The sequence below is a fragment of the Ceratotherium simum genome, chromosome 23, assembly GCF_057802395.1.
Source record: "Ceratotherium simum simum isolate JZ-2026a chromosome 23, ASM5780239v1, whole genome shotgun sequence".
Taxonomy (NCBI): Eukaryota; Metazoa; Chordata; class Mammalia; order Perissodactyla; family Rhinocerotidae; genus Ceratotherium; species Ceratotherium simum.
In genome coordinates this window covers 14,312,858-14,336,958 of record NC_141922.1, presented here as the reverse complement: position 1 = coordinate 14,336,958, position 24,101 = coordinate 14,312,858, and the positions used below count along the sequence as shown (strand labels likewise).

Below are 24,101 nucleotides of genomic sequence, written 5' to 3'. Positions count from 1 at the left end.
GACCCCTACCTCCAGCTACTCATGCCCTTGTATAATCTCCTCCCCTCGAGTGAGGGCTGGATTTAGTGTCACTTCTAATCAATAGAATAAAGCAGAAGCAATTGAATGTAACTTCTGAGATTAGGTTATAAAAAGACTGCAGCTTCTATCTTGGGTCTCTCTTTCTCTCTCTTTCTGAGATACCTCCCTCTGGAAGAAGCAAACTACCATGTTGTGAGCAGACCCATTGAGAAATCCATGTTGTTAGGTAACTGATAACTCTGATCAACAGCCAGCAAAGACCTGAGACTTGCCAACAGCCACATGGTGAGTTTGGAAACAACTCCTCCCCAGTTGAGCATGGTGATGGCTGCCCCACTCAACACACTGATTTGGGCTTGTGAGAGACAGTGAGCCAGTGGCACCTAGCTAGGCTGTGGCTGGATTCCTGACCCAGTGTCTGTGGGATAATAAATGTTTGTTGTTTTTTCTTTTTTGTAAGGAGATCAGCCCTGTGCTAACATCTGCCAATCCTCCTCTTTTTTTGCTGAGGAAGACTGGCCCTGGGCTAACATCCATGCCCATCTTCCTCCACTTTATATGAGATGCCGCCACAGCATGGCTTGCCATGCTGTGCGTCGGTGCGCGCCCGGGATCCGAACCGGCGAACCCCGGGCCACCGCAGCGGAATGTCCGCACCCAACCACTTGCGCCACTGGGTCAGCCCCTGTTTGTTGTTTTAAGGCGCTAATTTGGGAGGTAATTTGATACATAGCAATAGGTAAATAATACACAATCCTATATACATTTATATAAATATGGTTGATCATCTATGTTTTACAATTTATCACAGATCAAAATTTAATTCATTGAGTGAAATAAACTGATAAATCATGCTTGTGTTTAACAGTCTTCTTTAAAAAACTTTTTCAAAAATTGTGAAATATAGCCACATACAGAGAGTACACAAGGCATAAATGTGCAGCTGAAAGAATCATAAACAAACACCCTAGTTCCAATTTCAGTATATTTTATTCTTTAAATAAATCTGCAGGGTATATGTAAAATCAGTAACTATTTCATCTTCAAAGACAAGATGAAAGGAAAGCTAAATAGATGCACCATTTTAGGATGGTTTATGAATTGGAGTCTCTGAATCAGTATGAAATATTGTCATATACTTTTCTTTAGCCATCTAAAGAGGGAATTCTTAGTCAAAATTAGTTGTCAGGAGTAAGTCTAGTAATTGTGCCATAGTGGAGCGTATCTAATGTGAGGGCCAAGGGGCCTCAGTACAAAGTGGATGAATGGATGAATGGCTTGGAATTCAAAACACGGATTTGAGCTCCCTCTCAGCTGCTTGAAAGTGTGTGTCATCACTTAACATATATGAGCTTTAATTTCCTCATCTGTAAAATGGGAACATGCTCATGGAGCTGTGAGGTTTAAAGAAGATGGCATTGTTTCTATAAGGCCCTTTGCAGAGCACTTGGCACATAGCAAGCCCTCAATATATCAATTAATATTGAGTACTAATTTTGATTTCAGGACGTCATCAAATAGTAATTTATCATTATATAAAACTTAAGTAAAAATATATTTTTAAAACATATCTTTAAGTGATAAATGCTCACAATAAAATAATTTTTAAAAATATTTTTTTAAAGTGCAAAGAAGAAACCAGCAAATCACTTCCAAATTCCACCAGGGGGAAATAACTAACGTTAACCCTTGGTGGACACCATTCCAGATATCCCTGTGCATAGATAGACAGATAGGTGCATAGACAGAGGGATGGAAGGCTATTTAGGTCGATAAATAGTGAGCTAACTAACCAGAGATCATACTGGACATGCTCCTTAGAATAAAACAATTACTTAATTTCACTTGAATGTAACCAAAGAAAAATAAACTGAAGTGAAACTGAAGGAACTGTTGAAATTTAGATCATGTTTTTTCCTCCTCTGCCAGGGATAGTATTTCCTCAAATATCTCTTTCAGTAAGGTTAAGTAAAAACTTGATGAAATCAAATAATTTGCAGGCATTTTGTTTTCTTTTAACTTAACATCTTCCAATTTTTCAGGCAGTACTAATTTACCTCTTACTATAAAAGATGAAGTGATTCATACTCTGATACTTTCTCCCATCTCCTTTCTTTTGTCTCCTGACTCTTGTTACTTTTATAGTTTTAAACTTAAAATGATGGATAACACGTTCTGTTCAGCAATCAAAATTTTTGCTGTTGTGCTGTTGTTGACACTTATTTAAATGTATTTAATCCTCATTGCTAGTTCTTTTAACCATAACTTGTTCACTCTAGAGGAGTGAGTGTGTGTTTAATAAATTCATCTTGCAATTGGATTAGTCTTCCAGTATATTTTCCAAAAGAGCTCATATAGTTCTTGAATTCTTTCATGTTTGAGAATATCTTCAGTTTTAATATTCTGAAGTTACACTTTCCTTTATTAGTGACTTTATGGGCATTATTCTGATTTCTTCTGGAAAAATATTGGTCTGGAGAAATCTGAGGCCAGCTTGATCCCCCCCACTCCCTTTTATTGCCTGGATAAAGTCATTTTCTATAGTGAATGTTGATCAGGATATGTTCAGTGTCTCCATGTAAATTGCATTTTTTTCTAGTATATTAATTTCTTATGATTTGCAGATTTAGTATTTTTCTAATATCAAAAAACCCTTACGAAATTACCTCTTTGAAATACTCTTCCATTAGTTGGGTGCTCTCCTCAAGAAATATAAGTGATTTTTATGTGGGCCAACTTTGAAGTCCTCATTGATCATCTCTAATTGATTTATTCAGTTTTTCTTTTTTCTTTGCATTCTCTGTGATGTTCTAAAGCATTTTCTTTTTGCCATTGTTTGGATTTTTAGTCGTGCCTAGTCTGTTCTTTGCTGGTTTACATTTATTTATTTGATCTGTAAGGATGTTGCTTTGGCCTTCAGTTGTTTGCTTAACCTGGTAATCCCCTTTTCATCCCAGCATATTGCTTATCATCTTATTTTTGAGTCCTGTATAAATGACTCCATACTGAGTGTTTTATTGTTCTTTTGCAGATTGTGTTTCCTTCCCTTTTGTGTTCTAGAATGCTCCCATAGTTGAAATGCCATTTCCCCCCCTTTTTTCTCATGCTTAGCATGGAGAGCTCTGCCCCGACCTTCTCTTTGCTCAGATCCAATGTGGAAAAGACATTATTGTTCCTTTTTTGCTTTGTCTTCGATCAACTGGTCTTGTCTTATTACTTTTAGTTAAATTTATTGGGTTGGATGTTTCTTTCAGAACATTCTTCTGGACTCCGAGGATACAGGGTGTGGGATGAGGGCTCAGCTCTGGCTGCTGGTTGACGCGGCACGAGTTTTCTTCTAAGATCCCACAAAGCATCCCGTACGGAGGCCCATCACCGGCCATTTAGATATGTCTCCCGTTCATTCCACCACCTCAGCACGAAGCAATAGAAAAAGCTGGTTCCTAGATGCCCTTGCTCTTTCTGCTGATGTCCTCTGTGCCTCACCAGTATTCTATTGTTGTTGCCATAACGCTCATTTAACATTATTTGTCATATCATGTCACTCCCCTGCTCAAACCCTCCAAAGGCTCCCATCTCACTCACTCAAAGCCAGAGTCCTCCAGTGCTTCCTCGTCCCTCAGTGTGATGGCCCCTGGACCGCTCTCCTATCCCTTGGCTGACTCAGCTGTAGCCATACTGGCTTCCCTGCTGAGCCTCAAATGTACCAGGCCCACATCTTCCTTGAGACTTTCCAGCAGTGGTTCCCCCTTAAGTGGGAGAGAACACTCTCTCCCAGATAGCCACATGGCTTCCCCCCCCAGATTCCTCAAGTCTTGGCTTAGATGTCAGGATTTCAATGAGGTCTTTCCTAACTCTGCTATTTTATACAGCAGGTCATGGGGCGTACTCCATCCTCCTTCTCTAATATTCTTTTTTCGTAGCACTTCACATCATCAGAAGCATTTTGCTTTTTATTCTGTTTTATTTTTTATCATTTGCTTACTCCCTCAACCTCCATTAAAATGTAGGGCAGCGGCTTTGTCTGCTTTGTTCCCCGCTTGTTCAAGCACTTGTTCAAGTGCTTGGAAGGGTGCTTGGCACAGAGTAGGCACTTGATAATTTGTTGAATGAGTGGATGGATGAATAAAGCAATGCCAACCAAGTAGGGCCTTTTTACTTCAAATATCTATTCTTGACCTTTCCCTTGGCTGTCTATCCGTGTGTGCTCACTCTTCCCATCTGCTCTTCTCCAAATTGGAAGACGTCTTTGAGAAATGGAGGGTTTGGTATGTCACCAGATTTCAATGGACCAGAATCTTCTGTCCCTTTCCTTAGTGGCTACTTTTAAAAGTTTGTCGCATAAGGTTGTAGTACTTTTTTCCTTATTAAGTAGCTCCTGATGAACTTTTAGTTTTTTGTCGTTTTTCAATTTGTACTTATTTCCGTAGGTATTAGGGAAGGGGGATTCTATGATCCTATTTCTTTCTCCCAGTTTTATCCAGAAACCTACAAATATATAAATTTGCATTAAATTATGTACCCTCCTGCACTATATTCCATAGTATTCAAAACAATAGTGCAGTGGGTGTAAAACTTAGTCTACAACATGCACACAAAGTATGCAACTTCTTTTCTCTTCTCTGCCAGAATTTAATATCTATTGCAAGCCTCCATTCTTCTGGTGGTAGAAACTTAATCTCGGTTAATTTAGGATCTCTTTCTTTACCCAGTTGATGCGTCTAAATGTTGTTTTATTTTTAATGAGGGCATCACATGCTGTTGATGTTTCAAGAGATGGGAGAGAATGCAACTGTTCTGGGTCATTGCTTCTCCTTGGTGGCATCAGCTGAGCTATCCTGATTCTTATCTGGTCTGCTCTTGTCAGTCCACACGAGTGCCTGCTACATGCTCCTTGTCCTTCTCACAAGGCCCCTTCATATCCAGTGGTTCTTGGCTGCTCCTGGGTACATGGTAAATATTTCTTCTGCTTGCACACCATGCTGAGTATCTAGGAACATGCCACTTTTTCAGGTCCTATCTGAGAAAGAAGGCACAGGTCTCCTCTGTTGTAAGAGCCTTAACTCTATAGGGTTCTATCAGTCTAAAACTCCCACCCTCACCTGACACTCAGGTGACAAGGTGTGAGGCCCCTTTTCAAGGACTCCTATCCTCTCCATTGTCCCACCGCATGATGTTTACCTAATTTCAGGAGACAGGAAAGAGCCTATTTCTAATCTGTTATATATTTTCTATGTCTGGAACCAATATTTAAACTTTGGGAGATTAAAAAACCTTTTCTCTTCTTCTGTTGATATTTCTCTTCCCTGTATCACCTAATGTTACTATGTATAACCATCAGAATGGGAGAAGCTCGGGGAAAGACTAGAAATATCAGGAAATCTTGGGAAGACCACATTGCTTAATATATAAGAATATCATCTCTTAAGTGAACATCCAATATATACCAGAAACTCAGTACATTAGTTGTAATCCTCTCAACATCCTGCAAAATCAATACTACTATTTTCATTTTACAGATGGGAAAGCTGAGGCCCAGTGAAATCCAAGAAAACCTTGTTGGAGTCTTGCTGTCGGGTAGGCAGGCAAGTTTTATTTAACACAGGAAAGCAGGAGAGAAGTGTACTTATGCAAAGAGAATCTGAAGGACCTTCTCTAAGAGACACACCACTCAGGCTCCTACTTGGAGCTCAAATAAGGTTCCCAGGTTCCTGATGATTTGTTTTCTGCGCTTGGCTTAGCAACTGACTGAAGAGACCTCATATTCTCACTTTTGCATGCTCACGTTGCTCTTGTGGGTATGGTGGAAGCAGCGTGGACATTGGCTGGGATCAACCCGGTTCTCATGTTGGTTCCACTACCGAAGTTCAGAACTTCAGTTTCCTCAACTGGAGTGTGTGGATAAGCAGGCCTAGTGGGCAGAGCTATGGAGGGGCTTTAATTGGAAAATTGTTGGGGTGGGGAAAGCATGTTTGTCCCTCTCCACAAAAGAAGACGGGAAATGAGGAAACACTTCCAGTCTGCCCTCAAGGAAGACGTTATTCATTAGCGTGTGGTCCATTCAGGATGAACTCTCTTTTCCACAGCTTGTCACCCCATGTAAGCAGAACAGGCCTCTATCTACCCGGCTGGTCATGTCAGCTCCGTTTCTCAGTCGGTCCCTGGATGGGAGAGACAGGTTGGGTATCCTTGTCTAGGTAAAGGGGTAGGTGAATGGGGCTCAGAGACTGCCATGGAGAACCAGCCATTCTAGAACATGAATGGCTTCACTTCAGACCGGAGTTTGAGCCACACCTGAGACTGAGTTTGGCTGAGAAATCCCACTCTTTTTTTGGGAGGAGGAGTGATGATGGTGTGCTTGCTCTCCTAGTAATAAGGCTCTGACTTTGTTTCCTGTTATGCCTCTTGCGTGTTGCAACCTGGATTCCTAGAGAGAAGGACTAAACAGTAGGGTGGAATGCCTAGCAGCAATATTCCCGAAAGTGCTTGCCATGTAATATGCAACGTTAATAGTTAACAGATATGGAGCATTTATTTCTTAAAGCACTTTGAATATGTTAACTCATTTAATCCTCACAACAACTCTCTGAGGTAAGTACTCCTATTATCCCATTTTATAGAAGGGGAAATAAAGCACAAAGGGGTTAAATAACTTGCCCAAGTTCATATAGATATTAAGCAGCAGAGCTGGGACTTGAACTTGGGCAGTCCAGAGCCTTCAAATGTAACCATCCTGTTGTTCTTTATATGACTATACCCTAAACATGTTAGTTTCTTTTCAAATTTGTTTTTCTCTTGGTGTTCATTTTATATCTTAAACATGAGATTCAGCCTCCATGTGGGGGATGGAAGGCTCAGAGCTGGAAAGGAGGGTGAAGCTTGGAAGGGATGGAAGGTAATGGTAATTCACAGTTAAAGGTCAGAGGGGGTGTGTGGTAACCTTCCTCCCCAGGACCTGACTGTGGGGCTCCAGTTCAGCGACCCTGCCCAGGACAAACCATCTGGGCCTCCAAGTGAGAAAGACAGAGCCTACCTTCTGCAGGCTATATGACTGGCTGTGAGAAATGGGACTCCACAGACCTGGCCTGGTGCACTCAGCAGGGTGGTGGAGAGCCTGCTGCTGGGTCAGCCTGCAGAGGGTGAGATGTTGAGTGAAAACTAAACTTGTAGTTTGAAAGATTCTGTGGAGATGATTTAAATAAAATAAAATAAAAGTAAAGTAAAATAAAATAAAAAAGGAAAGTAAAATAAGATAATTAAACTAAAATAAAAAAATTAAAAAAGAAACTAAACTAAACTAAAACTTTGTTACCTTTTTCTCTTGCTCTGTGAGCAAGTTTTCAAGACAACATAGTTTTCAGACTATGTAGCAGAGGGAGGGACAAGCCATTGTGGGCTTTATATTTATATAAACTATATTTATAGTTTTTGGGTATATATATACTTTTTTTGACTCTTTGAGATAACAGCTGTTTGGAAATTGGAAAAGTTCAAGGTAAGTTGCCCACTGACTTCCAGTTCAAAATGGCAGCTAGCTGGTGGCTCCCACAGCTGAGCCATTCAGCTCTTCTTGTTAAAACTGTAGGTGAGACAGAAAGCTTGGACTGATAAGACAGTCTAATGACAGAATCTGGAACAGTTCACAATAATTATGGGGTAGATGGATCTGGATTGAGGATAACCTACCTTGGCTCCAGCATAGGGTACACTCTTGCTTTCCTTCATGAAAAAAATCCCCTCCTCAGGAGTTGTTCTCATAAACAGTATTATTTTTCCTTTCTCAGGCTCCCTCTTCTCCCATTTATCCCAATCCAGGCAGATTCTGGGAATCACAGGAAATCGCCGTGAAAATAGAGAGAGAAAAATAGGGAGAGATTGAAGTGGCCCTAGGGAGGCAAGTGGCCCTGTCAAAGCTCTGAAGATAGCTGTCAAAGCATGAAGACTTGGGCTAGCTCTGCCTGTCAGGGATTGAGCTGTTTCCATCCTGCATTATCTCTGAGGACCAGAAGCTGGGCTGAGGGCTGAGGAAGAGGGAGGCATATTCAATGCACAACATCCCCAGTGAGAAGACCTGGACTGGGATCCATGAACATAAATTGTGGATTGGAGAAGAGAATTTGACCACCAAGGCAGTACACAGAGCAAATCACTCTTCCTGGCTTTAACAAATACTGACAAACAAACCTTGTCCTGTCCGAGGATGAGTAAAATGAACCATATCATTATCAATAAGAAGGGACCAATGAAAAATGTTGCCAGAAAAAAGGGAGGAGGAGGAATGACATCAGTAAGGCAGAGAAACCCTGAGAACGATACACCTCTGAATCTAGATGATCATTTCAGAAAACTATATGGCACCCTTGCAAGTTGCATGAAGGTCTCTCTGAAATAGAAGCAGAATGTCTGAAGGAAAGACCTGGAGGAGAAAAAGGCAAAAGAATTAGATGGAGGAATGATGATGGGATAAAGCAGGAGAAATACATGCTCAATGGCTGGAATTAAATCCCTGTTAGAGGCAAGGAAGGGCAATATTGGTATTTCCTGCTTCATGAAGGTATATCACTGGTGTGGAGGATGTATTTGAGAAAGTTTCCCAGAATTTAGAAGAAGGAGGCAAAGAGTTGAAGAAGTGAGAGTAACGATAATGGAGGTTTCAGAAACATTGGCCTGAAAATGTGGAGCTGTGTGACACAAGTAAGCATTCCTGGGCTAAAGGGAAAAAAGCTCATGGGGGACAGAAAGAACTGACCCCAATTCAGGAAGACCTACGGATGAGAGCCTCACATTTGTGTAAACTGAGGAGAGAATCAGTCTACTAAGAGAAACACAAAATTCCATAAATATCCAGACGTGGGTTGTTTTCTGATGATAAAAATTAACCTAGCCTTTATCTTCGTCTTCCTCACACACTAAATGCCAGAAGATAATTTAGTAGCATCTATAGAATTTCAAGAAGAAAAGGATGTGATCCAGGAACATTACATATACATTCCAGTTAACATTCACATATGCAGGGTACAGAATGATATCACTGGATATGCAAAGGAGACAAAATATACTGTCTACAAACCCTCCTTGAAGAACTTCTTTAAGACATATTTGCAAATTGAGTAATAAGACACAATTAAGAGCTTGGAACTGGATGGTCACCGTATAGAAGGTCTAGCGTGAGCAGTGAGAGCAGTTAAAGAAGAGGTGAAGTTAAATGTCACCATTATGGTTAAAGAACTGAAAGCCTGAAATTCATTTAGGAAACAGAGTGTGGATAACATATTAAATTATAATGTCATAACAATGATCTAGATCCCAAAACTTCAAAGAATTATTGAGAAAGAGTGGGAAGGACATAAGATGGGGTATGGAGAAGAAAAATAAAGTGCTGAATTAATTGTCTTACAGAGGACCTATTGAATTTTATCTTTGTAATATGTTTATAGATTTTTATTTTTCTTTAGACAACTTTTTATTTTCTATTTTTCTAACACAAATAAGTATTTACTTGATTAATAAAGAAACAGTGAGAGGTAAAAAAGCTAATAACAAATAAGAAAGAAATACCTAAGATGAATTTGACCTAAAATTTTGAAAATCTACATGGGTTCTAGTCTCTAAGGAGTCTCCTCTTTTTCTTATGTCTGTGGGAAAATGACACAGAGGGAGGCTAGTGTGGGAGTGGGACCCTACTGTGGCTATTGTCACCAGCAATGGAGAGATCTGGCTGTCCCATGTTTTCCTGGGGTAAAGGGGGAAGGAAAGGAAGTCACAAGGGATGGGCTCAAGCTTCTCCATGGTTCTGCAAAGCTGTGAGGATGCTGTGATCTCCATGTGACCCAGGAACACCCCATGGAATGCAGGATTCATGTATAGTAGGGGAATGGGGGTCTCACCATTTTCTCTGGAGGAGAGCAATGGGTGCATGACTCCAGAAATATTACTTTACCTTTATCGGCCTTTGCTTCCTCATCTAGAAAGTGGGGGTAATGGGCTTATTCAATATATTGAATCCTTAGAGGATTCAATACATTAGGAGCGTGAAGCATCTAACGTAACAAGAGAAACAGTAGGCTCTTAATTGATGCTGCCTCTTTACGTTCCCAGTACAGTGAGGTTTCTGTCAATCTAAACTTCAAGGGAAAGATGAAAGATGAGCTGCCAATGGACTGGTTATCTGGAGAGTTCTGATGTGTCTCTGGAAAGGAAAGGTGGGGGCTACCAAGCAGAGGGAGATAATATCAAGGTGGAGATGCTGGGATGTCACTCTATGTGTTGCCCTGACAACCACTCTAGTTGGCAGATTTTCCTTCCCTTGGCACAACAATTCCAAACTGCCTGTGAAATATGTTCAGAGAGAAATCCTTCCCCACTTACATTTCTAAGGAGGAGGGCTATTGTTGTTTGCTTTAGTAACTATAACTCATAACTCTCTTTCTCCAGGAAGGAAAAGTTGCTCGCGGTTATCCATTTTGAAGAAAGATTAGTGAGAAAGTCAGGCTATTTATAGCTACCTCTTCTTTTGGTTGCAAAAGAGGAGCACTTCTTGGGAAGGCAGTACTTCCCTAATTCAGGCTCTTGCAGTCTAGAAAGGGAAACTCCTTCCATGAATCATTCACGAAGGCCAGGGCGTGGCCAACCTTGATCTTTCAAAACCCAGTCTCTGGCATAACATTGTCTAGGAAGTCTTCCTGAATGTCCCGCACAGCTGGGTTACTTAATATCAGCTCAACATTATCTCCGCATTCCTTCTACATTCTCCCCTGCATGGGAGAAGCTAGCTTGGGACCACATTTCCTAGACTTTGGCCAGCAGGATTTAGGGTTATATTCTGCCAAGGAGAGGCGCTGGTATGATGTTTTGGAGGCTGAGGAGAAGGAGAAGTTGGTGTCAGTAGATACAAGATATTGCCAGTGGCTTCCTTCTACTCATCCTCTTGAGAATTATCTACTTCAGCACTACTTCCTGGATTCCAGCCCTTGCAGATTTCCCTTCCCATTATTGATGGTCTTTCAGCACCTTGTTCTTGTTATTGCCCAAATCAGTAGTCAGAGGTAGAGTCCATATTCTGTGGAGTAAAGCAGAAACTGTCACAGATTCTTCAGCTACTGAGAGAAGACAAAAAGCTCTTTAAAAAGAACTCTGAGGGCAAATCAAGAGTTCCTACAGTTAATCCTGGCATGCATTAGAAGTTCTCAGCAGTCCTGTAGAATGGATGCAGCAAAGGAACCAAGGCTGAAACCAACGAAATCAATAGTAGTAAAGCCAGAGACTCTGATGAGTCATTTCAATATCACAGAGCTAACCACTCAGATATACCATGATTCTGAATTTAGAGTCATCGGCTTTTTTTCTTTGTTTAGGATCTAACGAGTTTATCTACTAGTGGAAAACCAATTAAGTTTCCCCACCGCCTGCCACTCGACAACCACAGTCTGGTTTTGTAGAACTTGACACTAGTCGCTAGTATAAAGCAGGGTGGAAGGAATTTGTTAAAAGAAGATCCTCAGACTGCTTTAGAACATGTGAATGAAGAATGGAAGAATGAATAAGGGCGTGTGTGAGTGGACAGAGGGATGGACTGACAAAGCAGGCATGTTCACGATAGCTGGATTGTAATCCCGTGTCTGCCACAAAACTGGCTATGTCACCCTAAGCAAGTTAGGTCACCTACATGGGCCTTGATTTCTTTGGTGGAATGAGGCATTTGGGTTGAATGGTTTCTAGGATCCCTTTAAGCTCTGAAGTTCAAATTCTGTATCTTAATTGGTAGTGGGCCAGAGATGGGACTTGTTCCCACCCACAAATCTCCTTCATCCTGCTTGCCCCACTTCCAAGATTAGAGCTCAGACAGGTGTATTATAAGATCCTCCTTGCAGATGTTCACTCAGGCAATGAATATTTCCACTTGGAATTACAATTCTGACTGTCTACTCCCACCGCTCACACTCTTTAATGGAAGAAGACCCTCAGCTTCTGGTTATTCAGGCTCCTTGTAAGCCCCTTGGTTGCAAAGGCTGAGCATCTGAGAATAAGGACCTAATTTGAGGAGTGTGCAGAGCCTGCCTAGTTGGTACCCACTCCCCTGCAGAAGTTGTGTCATGCTATCCCTCTGTGCACAGGACTTATTCCTTTCCCTGTACTCCAGCTTGCACTCTCCCTCACTCCCTTCTCTTGTTTTGAAGATAATTTTTAAAAATTGTATTACAAGTACAATACACTTTCATTATGAAAAAATTAGAAAATTTAGACAAGCAAACAGTAGATACATTTATCTATAAAACTATGACTCAATGCAAGTCACTATCAACTCACTGGTATATATCCTTTTGGACCTTTTCCCATGCATACTGTAACTTTATTTTTCTCTTTCTTCCTTTCTTTTCTTTTTCTCCCCCATCTTAACCATTTTAACGGTACAGTTCAATATTGTTGAGTATATTCACATTGTTGTGCAACCAAACTCTAGAACTCTTTTCATCTTGCAAAACTGAAACTCTGTACCCATTATACAATAACTCCCTATTCCCCCTCCTCCCAGGCCTTGGCAACCACCATTCTACTTTCTGTCTCTGTGATCTGGCTACTCTAGGTACCTCATATAAGTGGAATCATACAGTATTTGTCTTTTTGTGATTCGCTTATTTCACTTAGCATAATATCCTCAAGTTCTTCCATGCTATAGCATGCATCAGAATTTCCTTCCTTTCTAAGGCTGAATAATATTCTGTTGTATGTATATACCACATTCATCCATTGATGGACACTGGGGTTGTTGCTTCTATCTTTTAGCTACTGTGAATAATGCTGCTGTGAACATGGGTGTGCAAATATCTCTTTGAGATCCCGCTTTCAATTCTTTTGGATATATACCCAGAAGTGGAATTGTTAGATCATATGTTAATTTTTTTTTTTGTGGAATTCCTATACTCTTTTCCATAGCAGCTGCACCATTTTACATTCACACCAACAGTTCCAATTTCTCTAGATCCTCATAAAAACTTTTTATTTTCTGTTTTTGGTTTGTGTGTGGGTGTGTGTGTTTTTTAATAGTAGCCATCCTAATGAGAGTGAAGGGGTTCTCCATTTCTTTTAATTAAAAATAAAATGGAATCACGCAAATTGGGAACCTGCATTTTTCCCTTTAATATCATGAACATATTTTTAAGTCAACAAATATTCATTTATAGTATCATTTCCAGTGGCTGCGCAGTTTTCTGTTCCATCACTTGCTTACTGTGCAACCCTGGCTAAGCTGCTCAACCTCTCCCTGCCTCAGTTTCTGCAGTGGTAAAATGGGGTGATAAATACCTTAAGAGACCTTAAGAGAATGTTCTGAGGATTAAATGAGGTGATTACATAAAAGAACCTACAATGGTTATTAGCACATTGCCAGCAATCAATAAATATTAGCTATGATTATCAATACTTTTATTGTTTGTCCACTGCATTGATGGATCCATCTAAGTAATTCCTTATTGACCTTCAGATTGTTCTTGATTTTTCACTTTATGAAAACACATGAACGTGAGCTACATAGTTGTAGTCATTGCTTTTTTTAAAGCCATCCAAACAGGTCCCCTTTCTCAGGGATTAGTTGCCCGAAGGAGAGAACTCCACCCCAGCTGAGAACCAAACTCTACTCTTGGCTTCCTCAGAACAGCCTGGTCGCGTACAGCCGGCCCCCCTCCCTGCCCCAGAATACACTACTTTGGCCTTGGTTTTTAAACAAGCCTTCTCATAACTCATTGCCAGGGTATCTCACCTGCAGATCTGTGGACCTGAAGCTTTTCTGGGGGCTCGGCACAATGATGCATGGCCTGGAGAAAGCTTAGTCAAATATTTACATGGAGGAATGTGGCATTTCCTACTCTGGTGCTCTGATTACCATCAGAGTCTTATCTTTCCCTGTAAAAGGAAGTGTGGACATGTATTAAGTTGTCAACACTAGAAAAATACAAGGTCTAGAATAGAGGGCCTGGGAGACTTCCTGATGTTCTTCTATGTAATATCATCTGAGGGTAAGAAGGAGATTCTGCTGCATGAGGAGGCCTGGGGGATTTCTGCAGCTGGGAAGTCTGAGGTCAGGTATACTTTGGGGGGTAGTGCACCTGCTTTCTCATTAAACCCAGAGTTTTTTGAGTGGTCAGAAGACTCTCTGTGCATTGTTATCATCAAGGGAAGGGAAATGCTAATGGCCAAGAGAGATCCCCATCTCAAGCATCTCTGTGATAGAAATACACATCAGAGGAGGCTCCCTCTCTGAAATTAAGCCTAGCATGGGCTAAGAGGCCAGGCAGAACTGGATTGAAATTCTGCCTCTGACACTATAAACTTCCGTCACTGAGCAGGTCACAAAACCTCTCTGAGCCCGAGTCTTCTGTCTGTAAGCTAGAGACAGCATGACCTAACATACAGGTTTTGTGTAAAGATTAAATGAGATAATATGTGTAAAGTTCCAGGGTGATGGTTTGCTATACGAGAAAAAGAGTGACCACACCAAGTTGATAAATTCCCAGCTAAATGCAGAGAAACTAGATGTTTTTGAGACCTGGGCACTCCATAACATGGACTAATGCCTGACTTTTATTAGTTCTTTTCTTTTTTATTTTTTTTTTTAATATTGAAAATAGGACTTCTAGGAGTTGAAAGAATCGAAGTTGGAAAGTACTCGTCCTGATCAACATCATTACACACAAGCCTCACTACGAAAGACCTCCTCCTAGCTGAAACTTAAAGACATCATCTTGTTTCCCCTGTGGGGTTTCAATGTCATCCCAACACGCTCAGAATAATTCATTCATCCGTCCATCCATTCCATCAATAGTTACAGAGGGTTCACTGTGTCCAGGAGCTGTTGCAGGCACTGAAGATCCCAAGTTGAAGGAGACCCAGTCCCTTCTTTTGGGTGATCTTAATCTAGTGGAGGAGAAAGACCTCTAAATCGACCATTTCATGTCATAAACTGACAATTACAGTCTGAGCAACACGCACAATGATAGAGGTGCACCCGGGGGCAGCAGACAATGGAATTTCAGAATTAGAAGGAAACTTAGAAGCCAACCAGTCCAAACTTTTCTGATGCATGGAATCTGCAGCATGGTCTTCCAGATTGACTTCATCATCTCCAGTCTCATGGAGTTCACAGCCCATCTCCACTCCCAGCCCCAGGCAGCCTTTGGACAGCTCTGACAGTTTGAAAATTTTTCCTTATGTTGAGCCAATATTTGTCTCCTGGTAACTGCCACACAGCGACATGGAGTTAATCCCATTCTTCTTCTGCATGGCAACCCTTCAGATCCTGGAAGTCAGCTTTCAGGTGACAGGCGACCAAGGATAATCTTAGCCTCACATTGCATATGGGAATACGGGGGAGTTCTGGGACTTATCTGACATCAAGAAGGGACTTTATTTGACATTGAGGGCTTGGCGAGACTGTCACATTTTGGATTTATTTGGGTTTTAACTACTAGCCTTGCTAATTTCACTGGAATTTATAAAGAACTTGAGCACTCATTATTTCGCAGTGTCCTCACATCGACCTGGTGAGATAATCCAGAATGATTTATTGTTTCCGTTTTGTTCATAAATAAAACAAGACTCCAAGAGACAGTGTGCTCAAGGTTATACCAATAATATCTGGTAGAGCTGGGAACCAAATCCTGGGACCCTGTATGTAGAGCAAATACTACCCTGGTGTCTTCTCCTTTCCATGCTTGTTGTCCTACATCCAATCTGTCCTTCCTAGAATCTACTTTATGGTCTCCCCTTAGATTTATCTGTTTAAAATATTGACTATATTGTCTCACTCCCATTATCAAAAATCCTCAGCAATCCCTCTTACATTGCAGGATTAACCTCCCAGCCCTTAGAATGACATTCAACACTCTCAAAGTCGTCTACCTGCTGGGAGTTTCAGGGATGAGGGGTAGATGGATGAAATACAAATGAGCACACTACAGCAATTGTTCAGGGAGAAATATATATGGACAGGGTATTTTGAGAACACAGAGGAGCAGGTAAGGATCAGAGGTTCAGGAGCCGGGGATGCCTGAGATGGAATTTAAAGACGTGCGTGCCAGGAAAAGGTCCACAGGAGCCAAGAGGACCTGGAGGAGAGAAACAGCTTGGTGGTTCTGTGTGCAGGAAACCATAAGTAATTTAGTGTTGCTGGACAGCTAAGTACAAGACAAGACTCAGAGAAGGATGAGGCTACATGGGAGGCAGGGCCAGGTCCTGTAAGCTGTCATATTAAAGGGTTTGGATCTTATCCTGCAGGCTCTGATGCACCAAATAGGATTTGAAGCAGGCCAGCGACATCTGCATTTGGGAGTTGCGTTTGAGGGCCAGCCCTTTGGTGGCCCTGGGGAGGAGGGTGGACTGGACTTGCAGGTGGAGGTGAGGGTGGGGGGCCAGTCTGGCTAAAGGGGATGTAATGAAACTGTTGCCACAATGCAGGGGAGAGAAGACAAAGGGTAGTGGACATCCTCACAGGAAGATGAAGGATTTTCGTGTATTTTAGGACAGAACACGAGAAAATATGATGACTGGGTGGGTGTGGAGATAAAGAAGAGGGAGGAGTCAGGCTGCTAATATGTTCATAGGAACTTCCAGATTGGGACGAAAATAACTGTCTTACTGTCATTGCCATACCTATATCTAGACTGCAAGGAGGTGTTGCAGAAAGGAGGTGTGTAATACCTATTTGTAGGTGCACTGACTTACCTAGGTTGATCTAATAACACAGAGCTCCCGCTCATCTTGCTGTGATGGCCAAGACTGTTGTCTGGTCCCTTACACCTGCTTCCCTCTTCTTCCTGGCTACTCTGCTGGACATTATTCCCTGCAGTCAGGTGTGATCATGTGATGGGTCCCTAGCAAGAGAAATGCTATTCCCAGGCTTGCTATTCAGGCCTGGTCTGTAGGTACCTCTCCACGTTTTGTCCTTTTGGCCAGCCTGACACAGAAGAACACGGCAGAGTCTTGAGAGGGAAGGAAGGTGCCTATATTGCTGTGCGCAAGAGAGCTGGCCAGCAATCAGGAACACTCATTTTAGACATTATATGAGCAAGGAATAAACTTCTATCACGTTCAAGCCATTAAGCATAGGGTTTGTTGTTATGAAAGTTAGCCTAGCCTAGCTAGCACACTTTTCCTGTTTCCTGTCTCACTTGGATAGGAAAGAAGGTAGCGTTTAGTATATAACTATTAGAGCCAGCCACTATTCTCGGTAGATTTGTGTACATTACCTTATTTAATCCAATAAGCACTCTGAGAATTTTAAACACTCCTGTTTTTCAGAAGAAAAAAAATCCCTGAAGTTTGTTGGTTTGCTTCAGGTTATACCATGTTCCCCTAGACGCCAAGTTGACAAGACTGTGCAATACATATCGTTTCTCTCTCTCTCTCTTTCTTGCTTTCTCCTTTTAAACTCTTCTTTGAATTTTATTTTTTCCCAGCTTTATTGAGATGTAATTGACATATAACATTGTGTAAGTTAAAGGTGTATAAGGTGATGATTTGATATATGTATATATTGTGAAATGATGACCACAGTATGATTAGTAAACACCTCCATCACCTCACATAGTTGCCCTTTTTTTTTTTGGTGAGGAGATCAGCCCTGTGCTAACATCTTCCAACCCCTCTCTTTTTTTGCTGAGGAAGACTGGCCCTAGGCTAACATCCATACCCATCTTCCTCCACTTTACATGGGACGCCGCCACAGCATGGCTTGCCAAGCAGTGCATCGGTGCGCGCCCGGGATCTGAACCGGCGAACCCCGGGGACTGCAGCAGAGCGCACACACTTAACCACTTGCGCCACTGGGCCAGCACCCCCCCTTTTTTTTTGTGGTGAGAACTTTTAAGATTGACTCTCTCAGCAACTTTCAAGTATATAATACAACGTTGTTAACTATGGTCGCCATGGCGCGCATTAGATCTCCAGAACTTATTCATCTTACAGCTGTAAGTTTCTACACATTGAACACCTATAGCTTTTTAGGAAACTCTTTTCCTACTTTTTCCACATACTTACAAAGTAAGATGATGAACAAGAAGAAAAAGAAGGTGAAAGAGAAAGAGAAGAAGAAAGAAAAGTTAATCAAATGAACTCTTCGTTTGTTTAGGTTTAACTTCTGTGAATAACAGATACATAAGCTGGCATGTGCATTGGGCTGAACCCGTGCGTTCACAATGGCTAAAACTGTTGCCAATTAGTGCTTTTGAAAGCAGTGCTGTCCTCCTGTTAGCCCAGTTTGCATATCCTTTCCTTCCACTTTGGGTCTCTATGCTTTGGCTACCCTAGTCTTTCAGTTCCTCAAATATGTCATGCTCTTTCTTGCTCTACAACTTTGAAAGTGTTATTTCCTTCGCTTGGAGTGTCATTATCCACCACTCAATTGGCTAATTTGTACTCATCCTTCTGCCTTCTCCTTAAGCATCACTTCCTCAAGGAAGCCCTCCTTGACTCCGAGAGTTGGGTATGTCCCCTAATAATCCTCTCATTGCATTCTAGACTTCTCCTATGTGGCAGTCAACAGAATGCTGATTATATAATCAATTTTATAGTTTAGTGTTTATGTCCACTCTTTCCCAATAGACTGTAAGCTCCATGAGGGCAGGAGTGGAGTCTGTCTGGTTGGTTCCTTCATCCCCAGAACCTAGCAGAGTGCCTGGCACATAGCATTCGCTCCATCAATAGTGGGTGAATGTGAAAAGATTTTCTCTTAGTAAAATAACAAAAAGCAAACTTAAAGGCTGCTCTTCCAAATGGCTTTCTGGGAAACATACTACACATGTGAAATTCTGAGATGAATCAGGCTACTTGGTAATTTGATACTGACTTAAATCTAAACCAAGTAAAGCGTCGCCCCATTTCACAAGTGAAGAGTCAGAGTGCGAAGCCTGCTGCAGATTCCCCCCAGTCGTGAGTCAATGTTGGGGGCACCTCCCACTCTTGGCCATCTCTGCTCACTCTTGGGTACTTTCTGTTGGTTGTTGACATGATGGTGACTTGGGAGGCATATGGCAGTAAGTCTTTGTCCTGAAGGAAAGGGGGAGAAATTAGAGTTGGAACACCGGCTCAGCTACAGTAGGAGCTGTGTGATCTTGGGCAACACTAAGCCTCAGTTTCCTAACTTGTAAAATGGTGAGAATATTATCTTTCCAGAGCCGACTTGTAGAGTTGTTCACAAGGCTCAAATGTGCTAATGTGGGTGGAAGTGCTTTACAGAGAGACTGGCACTTAGCAGGTGCTCAAAAATTTTTAACTGACATCTAGTGCTTTCCCAGTATTAGGGTTTATTTCAGATGCTTAAGACACGTTTCATATGAACTAATAAGTCAGCAGCTCCATTAATAAAGAAAAAGAGTACTTTATCTTTTGCTGGTGGATAAAAAGGCTAATTTAGTTCCTGGCCCAATGGCAGAGACCTGAAGACAAGATTTGATTCCCTAATCATGAACGTGTACCTTCTTCACAAAAGTGTGAGATGTTGAGCAAAGAGCAGTGCCCTGGTGGGGCCACATTGAATGACGTCACCCTTTGAAAGAGCTTGCGGGTGACTTGTTCATCATTAGCAGAAGAGACTTTGTCTAGGAGTTTGTTTCTCTAGATTTGGACGTTTTTTGAGCACTTACTATGCACCAGCTATGCCCATTAAGCACTTTTCCCATGCTGTTTTGTTTACCCTTATCCTATTTCTGTGAGGGATGTGTTATCATCCCTATTTTCATGATAAGGAAATTCAGATTCAAAGGGATTAAGTAACTTTTCCTCAGTCACACAGCTAGTAAATAGCAGAGCATGTATTTGAATCCAAGTCTGTCTGAAGCCAAATCCCATGCATTTCCAAATATATTCTCTTCCTAGTAAGACACAATCCACAGAGAGTGAAGACCAAATGTATAGATCAGAAAACCTAACCCAGCTTTGTTATTAATAATAATAACTATGAATATTTATTATTATTGCCTGACAACTTCAGAAACAACCAGTTTCCTTTGGAATGTAGAACTTCCCATTTCCTTTTATACAAGCTCATTGTTTGTGATTTTCTTTTTCCCTGTTTGGTGGTGCATGAAATCCCCTGGGTCAGGAGGAGGCTGTTTAGTGGCACGGAAAAAGCATTGGACTGGGGACTCTTTCTAGCCCTGAGTCTCTCCTTTGCATGATGTTAGGGAATTCAGTCATGATCTCTGAGCCTCATTTTTCTTATGGGTGAAATGGGGACAATTGGGCAGCTTACTTGCCTACGTTTATGGATTTTGTGAGGATCTATCAAGATAATTGTTGTGTAATGTTATGCAACAGACTCCGCGTTGTTATTCTAAGGCAGAGTCACCACTTTGTTCCCATATTCTCAAGGCTTACAGCTCCTCTTGGCATCCCATACCTGAGGAGAATTTATGGTTAGTTGGACATAATAGCAAAATTTGTCTTCCTATGACTTCTATGCTTCTGAAGTGTTTCAATTTTTGTATACAGGAATGTTTTCTAATTGGAGGAGATCCGATTCTATTTTCAGGTTGTGGACTCAAGGCACCAGTAAACTGAGATTCATTTACTTTCAATGACATAAAGTGAATCCTTCGTTTGTGGACAGCTTTGCTGCCTAAATGCTATCTGTTACTGCAGCCAATGGCCTTATCACTGAGTCTCATCACCGTCAGAATCAAAACAAAATATCGCAGGGACTAATGGTTTCACTAAAGGCGGCCATTTCTGTGACTGCAGAAGCCTGCTCTGGGGGTCACTGTCAGAAACGCTTGATGGAATTAAAGCTCCTTAGTTCATTTTTGTTCTTATTTATTATCTGGATAAGCTCTGTACCCAGCTCTCTTTGCCTTATCTGAGGAGACAGAGCCAGCCATGAGTGAGTCATAGGGTCTAGTCAACTGCATTTCCACAATTTTATTAGAATGGCTGGGTAGATTAGTTTTGTTAAACCTGGAATGACTATCTTGAGTGTTCATCAGAGTCTCCCACAGTTCCTAGAATAATTTTATGTTTTTTCACCGAAGCATCTTTAGAAAGATAGCAGGACTGGGAGCCAGGAGACCTGGTTACTGGATCATGATTCTGCTAATCCCAGGGGCAACTTTGACTATGCCTGGGAACATTTTGGTCTTGGTTGTGCTATGGGCAAAGAGCCATGGACCTCTGGGGTTGGTGAGATAGGGGCAGGGCAAGTTTCTTTAGGGGGACATTTGAGAGGTTGGCTTTAAAATATGAACTTGGTTTCACCAAGCAGACAGAAGCAAGGGCGAGGGGCAGTCTTCACAGAGGAAGTTGATTGAACAGAGCAATGCAGAGTCAGTGATGAGTCTCAGGAATGGCACATCTTTGACTGTGGTGAGAAGGAAGGATGTATTGGAGCGTAGAGAGGTAGGAGATTTAGGCCAGGTCATGAAAGGCCTCAAGGACCAAGCTCAGGTGTTTGCACTGGACAATGGGCAACTCCGAAAGGCTGTTGAGCATTGGGGAGGTGGGGAGGGAACGTAATTACAATTTTTTTCGTTACGCAGCCAATACTCAATATAAGGTTTTCAAGTAGCTCAGCAAATACCTTACCAGCAAGCCAAAGGAATCATTTGTTGTTCACATTAATTCTGAATAATAAATGTACTACCATAGACATTCCCATTTAGCAGATGAAGAAGTTGAGGCTTGGAGAGATTAAATACTCAAGGATATACTACTCAAAGAATACAGAAGTTAAAAATTATATTTCAATACCATGTCCCATATTTCTGCCTGATAAGATCCTGTTGAGTTCTTATAGACTTCATTTAGAGATTAGGTAATATTTTCTCTGATGCATCACAAGATGCATCATGAAGGTTTAGACCTTCATCCATGATTCTAAAATGGAAAGAGGCCAACACTGCCTCAGTAAAATTCAGAGCCATTAATACTTAGTAGAGCTATAATTTGGCCTCTGTTTTAATCATTTCTTACACAGAACCAAGGTATCATTGCTTTCATTGGCTCTAGGGAAGGCTGGAACTTGTCTGAAGAATGCTGTGCAACTAGAAATTTTGTAACACTTTCTATATCAGCTCTGATAATGTAGAGATCAGCCCCTGGTGTTAATTTCACAGTGGAGGCCTAAATGATTCTCGGAAAGCAGAAGAAATTTTAGTATTTACAAATACCTCCAGAGTGGTTGATGCTTTTACATAGACTTGCAGATAAACCCAAAGAATCTACTTGCCTAGCTCAAGTTTAACAAGGGTTACAATGTTGCATCTCAGAGTAGGAAAGAGTGGGACTATGAAAGAACTGGATGCTTCTTTCCTGTGTTGTATTTCCAATGATTATAAAAATGAATTTTAGCTTTTGGGCATAGCACTGGGAGTTGGTGGATCAGGGTTGAAGTACTCTGCAACTCATGAGTGTAAACTTTGGGAAGTCACTCACCTGTTCTGAACCTTAGTTTTCACATCTTTAAGGTGAATCTAATGTCCCCTTCCATATAGAGGTGTTGAGAGAATGCAATTTGCAAGCATACATCTAGAGCGAGACCTGATGTATAGTAAGTACCCATAAGAAATTATGTGAATCTGGAATTAGTTCTTTTCTTTGAGTCCTGGATGTTTTGTTTGGTTTTTGTTCTCCATAAGATTCTATTATAGTAACTCTAAGTTTCTTTTATCACCTAGATTCCTCTCCAGCCACTTGTGACACTGCTTCAGGAAGACTTTCTTAACACCTGAAAAATTTCCGTGTTCCCTCTCGCGGTCTGGGATGCCTACTTACCGTATTGCCAGCCTCTGGAAATTCTGGTCTGGGATTCAGGCTGAAGCCAAAGGAAGGTATGCTTCAAAGCATCCAGATATAAAAATAAGTGCATCATTGTGATTAGAAGGAAGACCATATTTTTGGGCTCCCAAAAAGTCACTTTATCCCAAGATATAAATGACATCTTAAAATACATAAAAGCAGACTTGATGGAAAAACAAACTAAAGCTAGAACTTGGAAAGAGATTTAAAAAAAATTATATAAAATAAACCATTATACATTTATTGCAAAAGCACTAAGAATTTGTAGCAAAAATAAGTCAAATACTAAAATATTACAAGTTTCTTTTCAAAATGTGTTAGTGTACTTTCATAATCATTGGGTTTCAATGGGGGCAATTCAGTGTCTTCTGCTCCTGAAAAGAACACCTCCTCTCCTTTTCTTATCCATAGCCACATCCACCCTCATACACTGGGTTGCTCAGAAATCCCAAGAAGTTTCCTACTGCCTCACTGACTGGAATAGACTGGAGTGCACTACCGCTGATAACAACAGAAGAGGCTCAAAGCCACAGAAGCAGGCAGCCTCAGGAGCAAATCTTTGCCCCACTGCTTCCTGCTCAAAGATATTTTACAAGGTACTTAGCCTTGGTCGTAGGTCAGCCTTCCTGGGATAGACAGTCAGACTCTGAGGTTTGCGTGGAGGATAATTGGGGAGTGATCTCAGGAAGAACAACTGTGATGTGGAGGGAAGCAGGATTGGCCAGAGGGAAAAGTTGGACCACAGTGCAGTTTCAGTGGAGACCTCCAGCAATCCCACAGGGATCCTGGAGTTGAGATGGCCCTGCAGAGTTGTCCCAGTTGAGGATAACTGGTGGGGCTTTTATATGTCCATGTTGACCAGTCACCGATGCAGTCTGCATTCTGAGAAAGGGGATGAGATGAAAGCTCCATTTGGCCGAGTCTTGGAGCAGCAGCCAGAGCTCCTGGTAGCGGGCAATGAGTGCCTTCAGCCTGAAGGGGCACCTGGGCAGCTACCACACCTTCGCCTACCTACTCAATATATTACAGGATCTAGGAGATCTCCTTGGCCACTTGACCTAAAATTGCAACCCCTTAATCTCATATTCCCTCTACCCTGTCTTTAAATCATAGTATTTGTCATGAACTGACATACTTCCTGTTAATTTGTCTATTGTCTTTCTGGATCTGCTCTACAATGCACTACAAGCTACCTGAGGGCAGGGACTTTGTTTTGCTCATGACTGTATGCCCAGTTCCTAAAATAGGAGTTGGCACAGAGTGAACTCTTAATAAATATTTAATTGAGTGGAATAAATGAA

The 24,101-nt window shown here is 41.5% G+C and overlaps 1 long non-coding RNA gene across 1 annotated transcript in view; it reads left to right on the top strand.

The window, feature by feature from the left end:
• LOC147913979 (uncharacterized) overlaps positions 1–23,465 on the top strand; it is a 45,145-nt gene extending 21,680 nt beyond the window's left edge. Inside the window, exons 2-3 of the long non-coding RNA XR_015555920.1 lie at positions 22,680–22,832; positions 23,212–23,465. This is a non-coding gene — a long non-coding RNA (uncharacterized LOC147913979). The remainder of the gene's footprint in view (positions 1–22,679; positions 22,833–23,211) is intronic.
• Positions 23,466–24,101: the final 636 nt, after the last annotated feature.